Source organism: Dicentrarchus labrax, unplaced genomic scaffold (genome assembly GCF_905237075.1).
Source record: "Dicentrarchus labrax unplaced genomic scaffold, dlabrax2021, whole genome shotgun sequence".
Taxonomy (NCBI): domain Eukaryota; kingdom Metazoa; phylum Chordata; class Actinopteri; family Moronidae; genus Dicentrarchus; species Dicentrarchus labrax.
This window is the reverse complement of record NW_026136718.1, coordinates 16,432,884-16,452,370: the sequence shown is the minus strand read 5'-3', so window position 1 is coordinate 16,452,370 and position 19,487 is coordinate 16,432,884. Positions and strand designations below refer to the sequence as shown.

The window sequence follows — 19,487 nt, the reverse complement described above, 5'->3', positions numbered from 1 at the left end:
AGCGATCTACTCCGTCAATCCCTATCAAGTCCAGAAGGCAGACAGAAATAGATCATCAAAGAGAGAAGGCAGCTGAAGAAGCAATGGAGGAAGGCCACTGAGGAGGAGAAGGAGGACATAAACCTGCTGCAGGGAGAGATCCAGAGTAGGTTTGCATCACTGAGGAGAGCTAAAAACCTTTTGAGGAAATGTAGAAGGAAGGAGCAAAAGAGAACAGGCTTCGACAAAAATCCCTTTAAATTTGTGAAGAGTCTCTTAAATTTGTGAAGAGTCCACCTACACTAAAAATGAAATGTGCAACTTAAATATAAGTAGTTGTGCAAAAAGTTTGTTTGTCGTAAGTTGGAGTTTAAACCAGTCTTAGTCAGCAGGGTTGGAGGTACTGGGAGCTGTGGTTGTGAAGGTTGGAGGTACTGGGAGCTGTGGTTGTGAAGGTTGGAGGTACTGGGAGCTGTGGTTGTGAAGGTTGGAGGTACTGGGAGCTGTGGTTGTGGAGGTTGGAGGTAGATAGTGCTGCAGGCTCACTACGATCAACATTAGACTCTATCGCTCCTATAAAAAGGAAATTATTAAAACATAGGAGACTAGCACCTTGGTACAACCACCAAACCCACCAGTTAAAGCAAATAGCTAGGAAATCTGAAAGGAAATGGCGCTCTTCCAAATTATCAGAACATCGCTCAATTTGGCAAGATAATCTTAAAACCTATAGAAAGGCCCTCCGTAATACCAGAGGAGCCTATTATTCAGCACTAATAGAAGAAAATAAGAATAACCCTAGGTTCCTCTTCAGCACTGTAGCCAGGCTGACAGAGAGCCACAGCTCTATTGAGCCACATATCCCCATAAACTTAAGTAGCAATGACTTCATGAGCTTCTTCTATAATAAAATTATTACTATTAGAGAAAAAATTAATCACCAACTGCCATCAACAGTTATCAGTGGCTCTCTAAGTTCAGGGACTTTAACTAATGTAAACTCAGATATATATTTAGACTGTTTTTCTGCTATCGATCTTCATCAGTTAACTTCAATCATTTCTTCATCGAAGCAAGTCTGTTGGACCCGATCCCAACTAGGCTGCTTAAAGAAGTTGTTCCCTCAATTGGCACTTCTTTACTGGATATGATTAATCTTTCTTTATTATCAGGATATGTACCACAGTCCTTTAAAGTAGCTGTAATTAAACCCCTTCTTAAAAAGTCCACTCTTGACCCAGGGGTTTTAGCCAACTATAGACCGATTTCTAACCTCCCCTTCCTCTCTAAGATTCTGGAGAAAGTAGTCGCCAAAGAGTTGTGTGACTTTCTACATAACAGTAGTCTATTTGAGGATTTTCAGTCAGGATTTAGAGTTCATCATAGCACAGAGACAGCTCTGGTTAAAGTTAATAATGACCTTCTGACTGCTTCTGACAATGGACTTGTCTCTGTACTTGTATTATTAGATCTTAGTGCTGCATTTGACACCATTGACCATAATATTCTTTTAGAGAGACTTGAGCATCAAATTGGCATTAAAGGAACCGCACTAAGCTGGTTTAAGTCATATTTATCAGATCGCTCGCAGTTTGTACATGTTAACGATGAATCTTCAATAAATACTACAGTTAGTCATGGAGTTCCACAAGGTTCTGTACTTGGACCAGTACTATTTACTTTATATATGCTCCCTTTAGGCAACATTATTAGGAATCACTCCATTAACTTTCACTGTTATGCAGATGATACGCAGTTATATCTATCAATCAAACCCAATGAAATTAATCAATTATCTAAATTACAAACATGTCTTACGGACATAAAATCCTGGATGAGCTGCAATTTTCTGATGTTAAACTCAGAAAAAAACGAAATTCTTGTTCTTGGCCCCAAAAACCTTAGAGACTCACTGTATAAAGATATAGTTACTCTAGATGGCATTACCTTGGCCTCTAGCACCACTGTCAGGAATCTTGGAGTTATCTTTGATCAGGATTTGTCATTTAATTCCCACATGAAGCAAACCTCTAGGACTGCCTTCTTTCATTTACGTAATATTACAAAAATTAGACACATACTATCACAGACAGATGCAGAAAAACTAATCCATGCATTTGTTACTTCTAGGCTGGATTACTGCAACTCTTTATTATCAGGTTGCCCCAATAAGTCCATTAAAACGCTCCAATTAATTCAGAACGCTGCAGCACGAGTACTGACAGGAACTAGAAAAAGAGATCACATTTCTCCTGTACTAGCTTCTCTGCATTGGCTCCCTGTAAAATGTAGAATAGAATTTAAAATCCTCCTCCTCACCTATAAAGCTTTTCATGGTCAGGCCCCTTCATATCTTAAAGAGCTCATAGTACCCTATTACCCATCTAGAACACTACGTTCTCTGAATGCTGGGCTACTTGTGGTTCCTATAGTCTCTAAAAGTAGAACAGGAGCCAGAGCCTTCAGTTACCAAGCTCCTCTCCTGTGGAACCAGCTTCCAGTTGTGGTTCTGGAGGCAGACACCCTCACCACATTCAAGAGTAGGCTTAAGACATTCCTCTTTGATAAAGCTTATAGTTAGGGCTGGATCAGGTGAGTCCTGAACCATCCCTTAGTTATGCTGCTATAGGCCTAGACTATCGGGGCATTTCCCATGGTGCACTGAGCTCCTCTCTTCCTCTCTCTTTCTGCACTCATTCATGTCACATTAATGCATGTTACTAACTTCACTTCTTCCCCGGAGTTCTTGTGCTTTCTCGTCTCGCAGGTTCTTATCGATCCTGGTGGAGCCTCCTGCCATGGTCCTGCTAGATTGCCATTGCCAATACTGTTGTTGCTGTGCCCCTGTCTGTCTGTCTGTCTGTCTGTCTGTCTGTCTGTCTCTCTCTCTCTCTCTCTCTCTCTCTCTCTCTCTCTCTCTCTCTCTCTCTCACACCAACTGGTCGAGACAGACGACCACCCACCTAGAGCCGGAGGATCTGTCCTAGGTTTCTGCCTTTTAACAGGCAGTTTTTCCCTTGCCCTTGTCTCCAAGGTCTTGCTCATGGTGGTACTGTTGGGTCTCTGTAATTAATGTTATAAAGAGTTCGGTCTAGATCTGCTCTATTTGAAAAGTGTCCTGAGATAACTTCTGTTATGAATTGGCGCTATACAAATAAAATTGAATTGAATTGAATTGAATTTAGTAAATATAAAGACAGTAGCAATCAAAACCTGAGTCTGGGTTGTCAATCAGTTTATGGAGATACTTGATTAAAACTGTATGATTTGTCAGTAGTGGAGTTAAATATAACTGTGTGTGTGTGTGTGTGTGTGTGTGTGTGTGTGTGTGTGTGTGTGAGAGAGAGAGAGAGAGAGAGAGAGAGAGAGAGAGATGACTGGTCTAATGTAATGTAATGTAATGCTCATTAGAACTAACTGGAATCTTTTGTGTTTGTCCCGTTCCCTGCCTATCCCTCCCTTTAGATGGTCACATGTGACTATTTCCCATTAAAACCTTGTTATAACATCCAAAATGTTAACCTACACAAACATTGTGTAACTGTTAGAGGATTTAGGCTAATCTTGTCCTGGTTGGCTCCCTGGTAGAGCCTGCCATCAGTGTGTGAATGGCTGAATGATAGACATGTATTGTAGAGTGCTTTGAGTGGTTGATAATACTAGAAAAGCATTATATATGCAAGAACAATCCATTTACCATATTCTTCACTGTGTCAGAACCTATAGGTGTGCATCACCTGTGTGATCATGAGAAGGCTGAAGAACCAGGAGTGACAAGATATCACCGGCTGCTGGGGTGCAGCATTAAACCCAGAGACAGGTCGGCAAGCAGAGGCAAAACATACAGAGAATGAAACCAAGTTCACATCAGTCATAATAAGATATTATGTAAGAATGAATGTATGTGTGAGGCTGTTGGGTAATATTTTGCATGTCTATGTCTCCAACAGTAAACTGGCTAATATTGTTTGTTTGTCTGTGTGTTTTCCCCTCATGATCCAGACATTTTGGAAATGAAAAGTCTCCTGCCACAAGATCTTCAGAGCCAGTGAGTATTCATGTTATCCTGATAAAGACTGTGAATGGATAATGTGCATACTAGAGGCCATATTACTGCCAGTTTGTCAGCACAAAGACAAACAATATTGTACTCATCTATGCTGTGTATGAATCCAGTGGTGCCGAATGGTTAACAATGGTTAAACAACTTCTTTCAAATATGAAAATGTACATAGTGGTTCAAACATGAATCCCATTCCACACATTAACATGAATCCCTGTTTTCTATGACTTTCCCATCATGCTGGCCAGTAGTCTTTGTAACACAGTAATGTAAGTTGGCTAGTCATTCCCCAAAGTTATCCAGGAAATAGCTCTGCAGTCCAATGGCCACTTTAACATCCTTTCTGAGTAAAAGCCTTTAACTATAATGTCTCATCAATTTAAATGAAGTTTGTTTAAAAGAGTAGTTCACTTTAAATTAAAAATCAGTCATTACCTAACCCTCATGCTGAAAGAAGGTCAGGTTATTTTTTTCAATTCACAAAACACTCCTGGAGTTTCACATGAAAACAGCTTGCTGCATCCTCCCAAACAGCTGTAGTCAACAGCGGCTTTGTTTCAAACGTTAAAAAACAACTTTACAAAAACATAAAAAGGCCTTCATACTGCTTCTCTATCCTAATCCAAGTTTTCCAAAGTCCAGACATGCCAAGTTGACCTGAAAAGTCGTCATTTACACCATGTGTTGAGCAGAAATCTTCACTGTAGCTTCTTAGCTGGGAGCTGCGTTGACGTACACACTGTTTGATCTGTGGGTGTGGGTTTGCTTGACCACAGTGCAGAGCTCAGAACCTGAGGATTCTTCACTTGTTTTTTGCATTTAAAACGTAGTCACTATTTTCTGCAGTTGTTTGGGAAAATGCTACAACACTGATTTCCTGTGAAACTCCAGCAGTGTTCATTTAAAATGAACTATAAATAAAATCCTACTTTTTACAGTAAAGACCTTTCAGTAATAGTTTCTCTCTGTGTGTGTCCCCTCCAGGAGCATCAAAGATCCAGACGATTTCTGCCAATTTGGAGGAGGATTCAGATTTTTCTGCTTTTTCTGCTGTGTTGTACCTCTGTTACAGATTCATTGACCCTTTGTGGTATATTTTCATTTTACTTAATAATACACTGTATAGTTAGGATTCTTAATTAAAAGACTGTAATGCTTCTCCACAGATGTTATCAGAACTACCTTATACAGAGCCCCCAAGGGTTAGGAGAATAAAGAAGACCACAACTCCCTCAGCTCAACAACACAATTTGTTGCTTCCTCCATCCATTTCAAAGGTGAAATCTTGTAATAATTTAGCAAAAATCTGTAAAATAATAATATTTTCCTGCAGAACTTTTAGCATTGTCCCTTTATTGAAGGTGATTGATCATAATTATTTGGCGAAAATCTGTAAAATAACGGTATTTTTCTGTAAACATTTTAATGTAATTTCCTGTAAATTTAATGTTTTTACACATTATTTGAATTAGGGTATTTTACTTTAATTTTACTTTCTTACAGTGTGGTGGATGACTTGTGGTCGATGACTTTGACTCCTTCCCAGTCAATGCTGTGACTGATTTTGGTCTGGAGTTCTCAGACAGCTGATGTTGTCTGTTTCTGTTGTTCATTCAGTCTCTTGTTCAGGGTTCTTGCTGCTTCACAATATAGTGTTCCCCATAGTTATTTAATGCTTTATCAGAAACCACTCCAGTCTTTCTCTTTGGATGAACCCTGAACCATTACACTTGGTTGAAAGCTCCTTCAAGGGACCGTGCCTTTGCTGTGTCTGCTCCTAAATTATGGAATGATCTGCCTCTGCACATTAAACAGGCCTCTTCTCTGTCTGTTTTTAAAACCAGTCTTAAAACCCATCTCTTCTCTGTGGCCTTTGACACCTAGTAAGATGTCGACTTTATTTACTTGATTTATTTTTTGTATTTGTTATTTTTATTTTTTTGATTGCTTGTTATTGCATGGTTATTATTTTTATTTATGTCTTTTCATTTTATTGTTGTATTATATGTTATTTTGCGCCTCATGTGAGCTGTTATGTCTTTTATTTATGATGTCTTATTTATTCTCCTGTAAAGCACTTTGGTCAACTTTGGTTGTTTTAAAGTGCTTAACAAATAAAGTTGGATTGGATTGGATTGGATACTAACTCCACCATTGAGGCCTCCAGACTCAAATTCAGTTCTCTTTCATTTCACAGCAGTGTGATGTTCAAACTCATTGTAGAGAAACCACAAAGGGTGGAATAGATGATCAACAACTGCACCTCCTCCACTGTTCCCCTGTCCCAAGGCGTCCCCCAGGGTTCGGTGCTTGGTCCTCTCCTCTTCATACTTTACCTGCTCCCCATTGGCAACATCATTCACCACCATGGTCTCCACTTCCACTGTTATGCTGATGACGTCCAGCTTTATATCTCTACCAAATCCATCACCCCATCCACTCACTCCACTCTCTCCAACTGCCTCACCGACATCAAATCCTGGATGCATTCCAATTTCCTCAAACTCAACTGTGACAAATCAGACCTTATCATTATCGGCCCCAAATCCCTCACCAAAACCACAGACAGTTTCCACCTCACCATTGACAACTCCACCCTGTCTCCATCCCCCCACAGTCGCAACCTCGGAGTCATCTTTGACAATAACCTCTCCTTTGAACATCACATAAACCAAATCACCAGAACTGCCTTCTTTCATCTCAAGAACATTGCCCGTCTTCGCCCATCACTCTCCTTCTCTGCTGCTGAAACCCTCATCCACGCCTTCATCACCTCCAGAATCGACTATTGCAACAGCATCCTCTATGGCACACCATCCAAAACTCTAAATAAGCTACAGTACATCAAAAACGCTGCTGCACGTATGCTCACCCACACCCGTGATCACATCACTCCCGTCCTCCAGAACATCCACTGGCTCCCAGTTCCACATTGCATTCAGTTCAAAATCCTCCTCCTTACACACAAAGCCCTCCATAACCAGGCTCCTTCCTACCTCACTGACCTGCTCCGTCGCCACAATCCATCCTGTAGCCTCCGCTCATCTGATGCAAGCCTCCTGACTCCACCACCCAGGACCAAGCACCAAACCTGGGGCGACAGAGCCTTCTCTGAAGCTGCCCCCTCCCTCTGGAACTCTCTCCCCAAACACATCCGTGACTGTACCGACCTTCCAACATTCAAATCTCTGACAAAAACTCACCTTTTTAAAATTGCTTTTAACGTTTAGCTTAGTCTGATGTGTTTTTAGTGTTTTACTATTTGATGTTGTTTTGCTGCTTTTATGTTTTTATGTAAAGTGTCTTTGAGTATTTAGAAAAGCGCTTATAAATAAAATGTATTATTATTATTATTATTATTTATTTAAAAGATTGAATGTCGGACACATTGTTGTTCAGATGTCACATATTACTCATTTTAATTTTCAGTGTTGATTTATTTGTTTCCATGGAGTCTTGTGTTTGAAGCATCATCCAGTTGGTTTGTCATTGATGTGGATTTGCTGCTCATGTGAATCCTCCCACAGTGTTTCATTAGCAGCTGTAACCACAGTGACTCTGATAAAACAGGAATTAGCAGAATCCATATGATATGAAGCTGTGGTTTGAATACCACTTCCCTCCTCTTTGAAGAGTAGTCAGATATCTGTGTTCAGGTTTTTGTACAGCCTCTTCTACACTTTGTATCACTGTGTTTCTAGAGCACAGTAGTAGAGAGCTGTGTCTGCCAGGGTTAGTTTTCTGATGGTCAGTTCAGTTGATGTAGGTGTTGTTTTAGATTCATATCGATTATCTGGAATATATTCACGACCTGTGTTATCTTTTGCTCCTTTCCAGAGTATAAACTGAGGAGCCTGAAGCTCAGAATGTCTGTACCAGTGAAGGTAAATATTTCTGTATGCTGTGTCATATTGACATTTGAGTGTGACAGATTCTCCTTCTCTTCCACTGACTTTATCTCCTACAGGAGAGATTGTGTCTCCAGCTATTAGTCCTGGAAAAAGTGGAGAAAATGAAGCCATTAGACTAACATTGTTCATGAGGCTGAGAGGAGAATACAGTGGAAAATATCAAGTGTACAGTGTTACTCTGTGGACAGAAACAGCTCAACTGTTGAGAGATTTCTGCTCTGAACTCCAGTTTCCATCAATCTTTAGAAAAGAATAAAAACATGTTGTGCTTTCTATCTTACCAAAGAAAAGAGCAGCAAGAATAATCCACAGCCAATGTTCCATCTCTACAACAAGGTTTAAATCAACAGGAGAAACTAGCTGATGTTCAACATTCAGTGTGACAATTGTTCTCTTCACAGCAGCAGTTATTATTGACAGAATGGTTGAACACAGTGCAGAAGTAGTGCACCGCCTACTTGATAATGTCGCCCTCTAGTGGAGCTAAAAAGTTGAGTCCAACAGTGTGGAAAAAAGGCTTCCAGCAGCTTGTCAGTGTGTCAGCTTGTGTTTTTGTACAGAGACTGTGGGTTTGCTGTCACTGTGGGCCTCACAGCACAGTAGTACAGAGCAGAGTCTGTCACTGCAGCAGAGGAGATCTGCAGATCCATTTGGGTTTTATCCTCACTCACTGTAACTGACAGTCTAGAGGTTGTTGCATTTTGTGTTCCCAAGTGAAAGATGAGGAACTCTGGTGGTTTTCCTGGATATTGTCGATACCAGTAAAACTGATCACTACCAGTTGCTTTTCTGGAGTATTTGTAGGACAGAGTAACAGTGCTGTCTTCTAAACTGGACTCTTGTTTCTTGACTGCAGTGAGTTCTTCACAGCTGACACCTAAAGGAAGAGATAACTCTGTAACTTTATGATCTAAAGGTTTTTATCAATGAAGCTCTTTTAATGTTAATGATCTCACCTACCTCTTATTGTGAGCAGAAACAAAGTCACAAACAGACTGAAGTTCACTGACAGCATCTTAAAGATAAAGACAATCTGTCTGTTTTTTGGATGAAACACCACTGTGAAAGTTTCTGTCTTTTCTGTACTTGAGTCTCAGTTTTGCTCCTCCCTTAATCCCTCCCTCCTTCCTCTCACAACTCTGACAAATAGTGTGTTTGTCACTGCTGTGCTGCTGTTATTCACTAAATGCCATCATTTCCATCAGGTAACAAGTAGCTGATAAGGTCACACTGATTGACACTTTACAGCACGTGAAGGTCCTGACTGAGTTCAATCTTTAAACCTACTATAATTAACTTTTAACTGGTTATAAAACAGTCCATATTTAAGACTGACATATCTATATGATGAACATAAGCATACAAGACCTGCAGTGATTAGATTGATTCATTCTACATGTAAAATTGTTAATTCCTGCCACTGGGTCAGATTAAATCAGATTTCAATTAAAATCATTTCAATGAAACTCTACTGCTTTTGTCCACAGGCGCCAACAGAGTCTACAAAGAATAAAATGTCCTTGTTACTTTAATCAGATGATAAACTACTCTTCAATTACAGTAGACACACATCCATTACTTATTAAACACTCAAACAGTGTTATTCACATGACACATAACTTGAATTGAATTGAAAATAAATCACCTACAATGTTGATTTTCAGCTCCAAAGAGGAAGATTGTTTGCTTCTTTCATATTCAGAAATACATTTTGTATGCTTTAAGTCAGCTGATAATGAAAGATAAGTGTCAAACATTATACCCAGACTATGAATGCTGAGTTTAACATCAACAGACAGCATATTTGCTCTCACCTGCTTTACAGGATTTTGTGGGAAATTAAAATCTAGATAAACTCAATTGTACGATGATCTGAAACACCAGCTCTTCACATGTTTTATACCATGGTCGGAGTGAATACTGGATTCTGATTGGCTGCTGGATGTCCATTAATTCCTGATGTAGGACACTTAACTGCCCCTCTGAACTTATTGATACTTTATATTAGTGATCCTCCCACATCCCATATGCTATTCAGCTCACTACTTCAGACTGCAACCGTCAGTCCACAGGACCTCTTGTTGGTGAAAATCTTGATTTGATTTGGGGACAATGACATGGCTGATAGCTAGCTAGGCTTGTGTTTAAACATACTGTCATGTTAAATTCAATGTTTGTTGACCGTACACAATGTTACTGAGAATCTTGCTATCATAATGTCAGCTCTCTGTCTCATAGCTGAGCCAAAGCGCTCTCTGAGTAGAGGGAACTAGAAATATCTTCAGTTTCCAAGTTGTATCTATGGTTCGTCCTATTTACTGGAGTAGTGAACATTGTTTTTGTTGCATCAGAACCTTATAGGTTGGTAATGATTCTTCCAGGTATTAGTCAAACCCTCAGGTGTTACCAGGGAAACACTAGGGCTTGTAAAATAATTTAGATTTTGATTGCAAACATGAAAATATAAAATACAGATTATTTTTCTTCATTGGAAAGTGACCATGGTATAAGTGGATTCATGCAGTTTGAGGTGTCCATTTTACAGAATGAATGGACACCCACATGGTCGATTAATTCCTGATAGTAGACACATTGTCAGACATTATCCTTTACATAAACCAGCCATTCAATCCCATACCATTGAAGTTTAACAGTGTGTGACTCCCTCTAGTGGATGTTGTGGAGTATTCTGTTGTCTTTGCTCCAAAGGTTTTTGTACAGAGTTTTGGTGTTTCCTGTCACTGTGGGCTGCAGAGCACAGTAGTACACAGCAGAGTCAGACAGCTGAAGCTTCTGGATCTTCAGAGGAACTGACTTATTCTTGATTGTAGCATTAAATCGGTCTTTCTTAAACTGAGCAGCATTTTCTGATGAATCTGAGAAACATTTCAGCATGAACTTTGGGGAATCAATTCCATCCTGTTTGTACCAGAACAAATATGCAGTTGTGGAAACACTGGCCTCAAATGTACATCCAAGTGTAACTGTCTCTCCTTCAGTAGCAATGACATCTCCTGGTGGCTGGGTCACTCTGTCTTCTCCTTTACACTCTGGGGAAGAAGAGAACATGCAGAGGAAGAGATGAATCAATAAAGATGATTGATTAAAGGAGAACAATCAGTAGGTTTAAAGAGTTACCTAGCCAGAGAGTCAGAATCAGGATGTTTCTCAGCCAGTGTTTCATGTCTGCAGTGAGAGGGGAGGAGAGAGAGGAAGAACATTGATACTCTGATGGATCTGGGCCTTCACATCATTGGTCCTTCCTCTTTATCATCTGTTGAGGAACTCTCAACATTTACATCTCATTTATATTCAGCAGTGAAATATCTCAGAAACTGCTGAATGGATTGTCATGAACTTTTATCCAGATATTCATGGTTCACAGAGGATGATGGATTCCCCTCAACTGATAACACAGTTGAAGTTAATATGAGACTTCAACAGTGAGATCCAGTGGGTTTCTTCCAAAGTTTAAGACTTTTAACATGAAATTGCCTCTGCACAAAAAGATTTAGATGGTATCTTTTTTTGTGTAACTCAGACTGCTGAATCATCATATTACCTTGAACTGAACTTTGGAATATATTTCTGTACAGAACGAGGACTATGGAGTTTGTCCCCCATCACTAGGATGGAATTGACATCAGGAAAATATATTTTAAAGACCAGTATGAACAGGAGGAATGATTACAGAAAGAATCATGTTTTAATGTACATATGAACATGTGAATGTTGTTTTAAGACAGACTGTTAACTAAATAACTATTTATTTTATCACTGGATCTTATTATCAGTGTCCACTTGATGGGGCTGTTGTTCAGTAAAAGCAGAAGCTGAAGTCTGTAAATCTTCAGTGAGGAGCTGTCAGGTTTTTGTACAGAGTTTTGGTGTTTCCTGTCACTGTGGGCCTCACAGCACAGTAGTACACAGCAGAGTCTGTCACTGCAGCAGAGGAGATCTCCAGATGAAACTCCTTTGAATTTTTGTCATGTGTTAAAGACAACCTTGCTATTTTCTCTGAATATTCCATGATGAGAAGCTGTGGAGGTGAACTGGACTTCTGTTGATACCAGAAAACGTTGTTGACAGAATCTGAATATTTACAGGAGAGAGTCACAGTGTCTCCTTCCAAAGCCAGCATTACATCTTTAAATGGTTTCACTAAATCCTCAGAGGATCCTGAAAAGAACAAAGATATATTTCACTGTCACGTCTGTATTTCTCTAAAGTGAGTTTAGTTGTAGAAGAACATTCATTAATTTGCAAAGAACATGAAATGTTTTTGAATCATGTCTAACATAACTTGTTGAAGTTGATTTACCAGTATGAAAGATGAAGATCATCATCCAAACTAAAGAGAGCTGCATTATTTCCACTTGTACTGAATGAACAACAGAGAGAACACAGCAGCTCTTCACTTCCAAAATGAATTGTGTAGCTCCTCCTCTTGCTGTGGTCTGTTTGCATTCAGGCTGATGGAAGCTTTAGAAATGACAGTGATGCTGAAGTCATCATCATCCAAGAAGGTCAGACTGAAGGAGGAATCTGCAGAAAACTCAACTGTCTGTAGAGAAACAACTTTCTGAAACATCCAAACTGCACACTGTACAGACATTCTAACTGTTGTGAGTGTGAAACATGTTTAAAGAAATCTTGGTACAGAAAACATGATTAAGGCTGCAACTAACAAAACTTTTATTGTTGAAAAGTCTTTTAGTCTGTAAAATGGTCTTGTGTTTGAAGCATCATCCAGTTGGTTTGTCATTGATGTGGATTTGCTGCTCATGTGAATCCTCCCACAGTGTTTCATTAGCAGCTGTAACCACAGTGACTCTGATAAAACAGGAATTAGCAGAATCCATCTGATATGAAGCTGTGGTTTGAATACCACTTCCCTCCTCTTTGAAGAGTAGTCAGATATCTGTGTTCAGGTTTTTGTACAGCCTCTTCTACACTTTGTATCACTGTGTTTCTAGAGCACAGTAGTAGAGAGCTGTGTCTGCCAGGGTTAGTTTTCTGATGGTCAGTTCAGTTGATGTAGGTGTTGTTTCAGATTCATATCGTTTATCTGGAATATATTCACGACCTGTGTTATCTTTTGCTCCTTTATAGAGTATAAACTGAGAAGCCTGAAGGTCAGAATGTCTGTACCAGTAAAGGTAAATATAGCTGTCGGTTGTCTGATATTGACATCTGAGTGTGACAGATTCTCCTTCTCTTCCACTGACTTTATCTCCTACAGTAGAGATTGTGTCTCCAGCTATTAGTCCTGGAAAAAGTGGAGAAAATGAAGCCATTAGACTAACATTGTTCATGAGGCTGAGAGGAGAAGACAGTGGAAAATATCAAGTGTACAGTGTTACTCTGTGGACAGAAACAGCTCAACTGTTGAGAGATTTCTGCTCTGAACTCCAGTTTCCATCAATCTTTAGAAAAGAATAAAAACATGTTGTGCTTTCTATCTTACCAAAGAAAAGAGCAGCAAGAATAATCCACAGCCAATGTTCCATCTCTACAACAAGGTTTAAATCAACAGGAGAAACTAGCTGATGTTCAACATTCAGTGTGACAATTGTTCTCTTCACAGCAGCAGTTATTATTGACAGAATGGTTGAACACAGTGCAGAAGTAGTGCACCGCCTACTTGATAATGTCGCCCTCTAGTGGAGCTAAAAAGTTGAGTCCAACAGTGTGGAAAGATAAGATGTACCTTTTACTGATCCCCTGTAGGAGAAATTCAAATTAGACACAGCAGCAAAAGGGAATGTAGTGCAAGAGTACAGAAGTGGAAGTACACTAAAATATCTCAAAAAAAGGGGAGCTGTGGTTGTGGAGGTTGGAGGTACTGGGAGCTGTAGTTGTGGATGTTGGAGGCACTGGGTGCTGTGGTTGTGGAGGTTGGAGGTACTGGGTGCTGTGGTTGTGGAGGTTGGAGGTACTGGGAGCTGAGGTTGAGGAGGTTGGAGGTACTGGGTGCTGTGGTTGTGGAGTCTGATGGCTGATGGAACAAACGAGTCTCCAATCCGCTTTAAGACCTGGGGCTGGATCAGTCTCTGGCTGAACGTGCTCCTGAGCTGAGTCAGTTCAGATTAGAGAGGATGAGGGGTTGTCCATGATGGCTTTTAGCTTCTCTCTCATCCTCACACTGTCCAGCTCCATCCCCACCACCGAGCTGGCCTTCCTGACCAGCTTGCTCAGTTTGTTGGCACCCCTATAGTCCCGATGCCTCCTCCCCAGCACACCCCAGCAGAGAAGATGACACTGGCCACCACAGACTGGTAGAACAACCGTAGTAGCCGAGAGCACACGTTAAAGGATCTGAGCCTCCTCAGAAAGAACAACATGTCAATCAGTCTTGCAGTGTGACATATTCTAACATATTCTCCTGCTAGTTCTACTGATGTGTTGTCTGCTCCCATAGGGATTTTTTCTTTTGGGAGGGTAAAAAAAGTCTGGGATTGTTTGGTTAAATTTGAGGAAGGAGTTTTATCTGATTTCTTTGTATTTTGGACAACTTGTGGGAAAATGAATTTCAGTTTCAACTTTTCCTGTTTCACAATGGGTACAAATTCATTTTGTTCTGTCTAGCCATTCTTTTTATGGCGTCTAGTTTTAGTAGCGAGTTTGTGGTCACTGAGTCTATATCTTGTTAGGGTTTGTCTTTTTATAGGGTCTTTTATTTTGGTTAAATATGGTGATAATTGAAATTCTCTGTCTAGTACTTTATATCATTCTAGTTTATTTAATGATTGGATATCTTTTTTACAGTGCTTGAAATATCTTAGTTTATTGTCTTATCTTAGTTTTACTTGTGAGTAGGGGATTATTTCCATAGCACCACTGTGGAATATGAATATAATGTCCTCATTTGGTTCATAAATTGTATTTCTATCAAGGCTCAGATAGCTGCGCTGCTGTAAGTATGCTCTGTGTTGGTGTGAATCTGAGTCTAGGAAGTGTTTCCAAAATTTGATTGTTCTTTTTTAAGTCCACATTATATATTTACCGCAACCTTTTGATTTGAGGCCATGCCAAGTGAAAGATGCTGCTCTGATAGATAGTGTGCTTGTCACTGCCGTGCTGCTGTTATTCACTAAATGACATCATTTCCATAAGGTAACAAGTAGCTGATAAGGTAACACTGACACTTTACAGCTCATGTGAAGGTCGGTAATCAGACAATATACTATTCAGTAAATTTAGTTTCAATTCATAACAGAAGTTATCTCAGGACACTTTTCAAATTGAGCAGGTCCAGACCGTACTCATTATAAAATTATTTGCAGAGACCCCAATAAGTCACACAATGAGCAAGAACTTGGCAACAGCAGCAAGGTAATACCATCTAGAGCAGGGGTGTCCAAACGTTTTGCAAAGAGGGCCAGATTTGATAAAGTGAAGATGCCCGGGGGCCAATAGTTTCTTCTGACATTTTTTTAACCACAAAAGTTACATGAAAATACACATTTTCATTGTCACAATTACCTTTATTTTTCAAATGGCAGTGTAACCAAATATAAGGCAGACGTGACCAACTCTAAAAACAGACGTGAACAACTCTAAAAACACAATTCTGCCTTTCATTCATATCTGGAGAGTCCAATAACATTGAACAAACTGTATAGAATACCTTAAATTTCCATGGGTTTGATAAATATATTTGCCTCATAAACATTTTAGTTAAAGTAATGCAAAGATCTTTCAGAAAGCAATAGTTTGTGTCACATCTACAGGTACATAACAACAGTTATAACCAAATCTTATTCAAGAGTTTAATAAAATAAGTGCCATAAGTCCAAGTGCATAAGAGTGCTTTTAGCTTTTCACTGTTAATAGCTCAATTGAATTAAATTCAATTCAATTTTATTTGTATAGCGCCAATTCATAACAAAAGTTATCTCAGGACACTTTTCAAATAGAGCAGGTCTAGACTGAACTCCTTATAACATTATTTACAGAGACCCAACAGTACCACCATGAGCAAGCACTTGGCGACAAGGGCATGGAAAAACTGACAGATCCTTCGGCTCTAGGTGGGTGGTCGTCCGCCTCGACCAGTTGGGGTGAGAGAGACAGAGAGACAGAGAGACAGACAGACAGACAGACAGGTGCACAGCAACAACAGTATTGGCAATGGGAGTCAAGCAGGACCATGGCAGGAGGCTCCACTAGGATCGATAAGAACCTGTGAAACGAGAAAGCACAAGAACTCCGGGGAAGAAGTGAAGTTAGTAACATGCATTAATGGAACATGAATGAGTGCAGAAAGAGAGAGAGGAAGAGAGGAGCTCAGCGCACCATGGGAAATCCCCCGATAGTCTAGGCCTATAGCAGCATAACTAAGGGATGGTTCAGGACTCACCTGATCCAGCCCTAACTATAAGCTTTATCAAAGAGGAATGTCTTAAGCCTACTCTTGAATGTGGAGAGGGTGTCTGCCTCCCGAACCACAACTGGAAGCTGGTTCCACAGGAGAGGAGCTTGGTAACTGAAGGTTCTGGCTCCTGTTCTACTTTAGAGACTATAGGAACCACAAGTAGCCCAGCATTCAATTCAATTCAATTAAATTTTATTTGTATAGCGCCAATTCATAACAGAAGTTATCTCAGGACACTTTTCAAATAGAGCAGGTCTAGACTGAACTCTTTAACATTAATTACAGAGACCCAACAGTACCATTCAGAGAACGTAGTGTTCTAGAGGGGTAATAGGGTACTATGGGCTCTTCAAGATATTAAGGAGCCTGGCTATGAAGAGCTTTATAGGTGAGGAGGAGGATTTTAAAATTATATTCTAAATTTTACAGGTAGCCAGTGCAGGGAAGCTAGTACAGGAGAGATGTGATCTCTTTTTCTAGTTCCTGTCAGTACTCTTGCTGCAGCGTTTTGAATTAATTGGAGCATTTTAATGGACTTATTGGGGCAACCTGATAATAGTGACAGATGTTACCGTTCAAAACACTCAATTTTGGCTTGATCAGGGAAAAGACAACTTGCTGACACTAATGAGAAGGGTGATACTAGATACGAAATCTAGATTTCAGTTAAGAGGCCAGGTCTGGCTGGAGGGCAGTAGTTGAGATGCGTAAAATGTCACGTAAGTGGGAGTCACTTAGTCTTGACCTCAATCGGTTCTTGTTTAAGTTCATGACTGAGAATGTTTGCTCACACAAATGTGTGGAGCCGAATAAGCTTAGCATTTTCTTAGCAAATGATCACATTTCTGCAAACCTGCCGTTGTCCAGCTGTCGGTAAAAGTCAACAAGAGAAAACTGCTGGTGTTTTCCGTGGGACTTATCGTCACACTGTAGCTCAATGAGCTCAAGCTGCAGCTGTGGAGGAGCATCATCAGGGTCCATGGAGAAGGGAGAAGAGAAAAGCAACATGTCCTTTTCAATAACTGCAAAATCCCGAAAGCGTTTGGTAAATTCCACAGAAAGAGATGTGAGAGCTGTTGCATAACTCTTCATTTGCGCACCAATGTAGTCCTGTGGCAAACTGTCAATGACCTCTTTCAAAGCTGGGAAACGCGCGGTGCAGGGCCCTGTTTAGGACAAGTGTCTTTGGAGAAGTTGTAGTTTGGTTCCAAAGCCCTTGATGTGAGCGTATAGCTGGCTCACCACTGCATCTTTCCCTTGAAGATTAACATTCAGCGCATTAATGCTTCGTTGTGTCAACCAAAAAAGCAAAATCTGCCGGCCATACAGGATCGGACAGTTCTTCCATTGGTTGTCCCTTCTCACCCAAAAAATGTCCAATGTCCTCTTTGAGAGAGAAAAATCGCTGCAGTGCGGACCCCCGACCGACTTAGCCACCTCACATCGTTGTGATATATTACGTCTCCGTATTCAGCCTGGATGTCAAGCAAGAACTGCTGAAACTGTCGGTGGTATAGAGCTTTAGAGCGAATAGAGTTGATCGCCTTTGCCACTGGTTTCATTACATGGTCAAATTTGAGATGTTTGGCACAGAGATCCTGCTGGTGAATTATACAGTGAAGTTTAATAGTGTTACCTCCTCCTTCACTGACTGTACTGCAGATCAGTGTGGACAATCCACTTCGCTCACCAGCCATGGCGGGCGTACCATCGGTAGTGATCCCAGAAACTTTACTCCATGGTAGTTTCATGTCATCAACAGCTTCACAAACAGAAACGAATAAATCCGTTCCTCTGGTTTGGCCTTTAAGGCTTTGGAGGTCAAGCAGCTCCTCTGTCACATTCATGTTGTCGTCAACTCCTCTTAAAAAAATCAGTAGTTGCACAGTGTCAGATGCATCTGTGCTTTCATTGCAGGCTAATGAGAAATTATCAAAAGCCACTCCCCTGTCCCCCAGTTGTCTCTGAATATCTGACAGTATCAATTCAATGTTTAGCTATTAACATGGCCACTTCGTAGCTTGCTTTGGTGATATTTTCCTTTGACTCACAGGCCCTTGTGAAGAATTGCTGTTGTGATGCCAGAGCAGCTTAGAGTTGCTTCACTTTTTCAGCGTGGTCACTGCTAGCCTGTTGTATGTGCTAGCATGTTTAGTCTCGTAGTGTCTCTTTACGTTGAAATCCTTAAACAAGGCAACCGTCTCTTTACAAATTAGACAAACGCAATTGCCTCGATTTTCAGTGAAGAAGTATTGTAATTCCCACTGCTCCTGAAAGCGGCCTTCACTGTCAACTTTCCTCTTTTTCTTTGCAGTCGCCATGGCAGAAATAAATGGAGAAGGGTTCGCAGATCCAGATAGTATTAAAATGATGCTGCCACCGTGTGGTGAAAGGAGGAATTACATTTTTAAAGTTTTATGATTTATTTATTCTGACAAAGCTAGCGAGCCATAAATAACACATTATAAGACCGAAGCTGAGGGGCATATGAATTCTTAAGGCAGGCCGTGATTGGCCCGCGGGCCAGACTTTGGACATGCCTGATCTTGAGTAACACATTTTTTTGAGTTTTAAAGGTGATCGGGGCCAAGTACAAAAAATTGCAGGTCATCCAGGTTTTTATGTCCTGAAGGCATTCTTGTAATTTAGATAATTAAGGTTGTAATGCAATGGAAACATTGTTCGCTGCTCCATTAAATAGGACGAACCTTGGCAGCGAGAGATATTTCTAGTTCCCTCTGCTCAGAGATCACTTGGGCTCTGCTACAACACAGAGAGCTAACATTATGCTAGCAAGATTGAAATTCAATTACACTGCGTACGGTCGTCAGAAAGTACATATAATATGACATTATGTTTAACAACAAGACTAGCTAGCTATCAGCCTTGTAATTGTCCCCAAATCAATATGCAGATTTTATGAACAATAGGTCCTGTGTTCTGACGGCTGCAGTCTGAAGTAGCGAGCTGAATAGCGTATGGGATGTGGGAAGATCACTAATAAAAGTTCAGAGGAGCAGTTTAGGGGCTGTGGTGTTCAGAGGATGAGGAACTGAAGGACTACACTCAGTGTTGTCAGATATATTTATGAAATATTTAGATTTTCATTCAGTTTATTTCAGCACATTCATATAGAACAATGAACAGATAGTTTTAC

At 40.3% G+C, this 19,487-nt stretch overlaps 1 long non-coding RNA gene and 1 gene segment (V, D, J or C); one reads left to right on the top strand and one right to left on the bottom strand.

The window, feature by feature from the left end:
- The window catches only part of LOC127350483 (T cell receptor alpha variable 3-like), a 51,828-nt gene that overhangs the window by 3,593 nt on the left and 28,748 nt on the right, over nt 1-19,487 (bottom strand).
- The window catches only part of LOC127350485 (uncharacterized), a 52,068-nt gene continuing 36,041 nt past the window's right edge, over nt 3,461-19,487 (top strand). For 2 of the 5 annotated variants that reach the window (XR_007880592.1, XR_007880587.1), the window contains exons 1-2: nt 3,461-3,799; nt 3,982-4,027. This is a non-coding gene — a long non-coding RNA (uncharacterized LOC127350485). Of the gene's footprint in view, nt 3,868-3,981; nt 4,028-19,487 lie in introns of all 5 variants that reach the window. The other 3 variants (XR_007880589.1, XR_007880590.1, XR_007880591.1) reach the window with 3 other exon arrangements.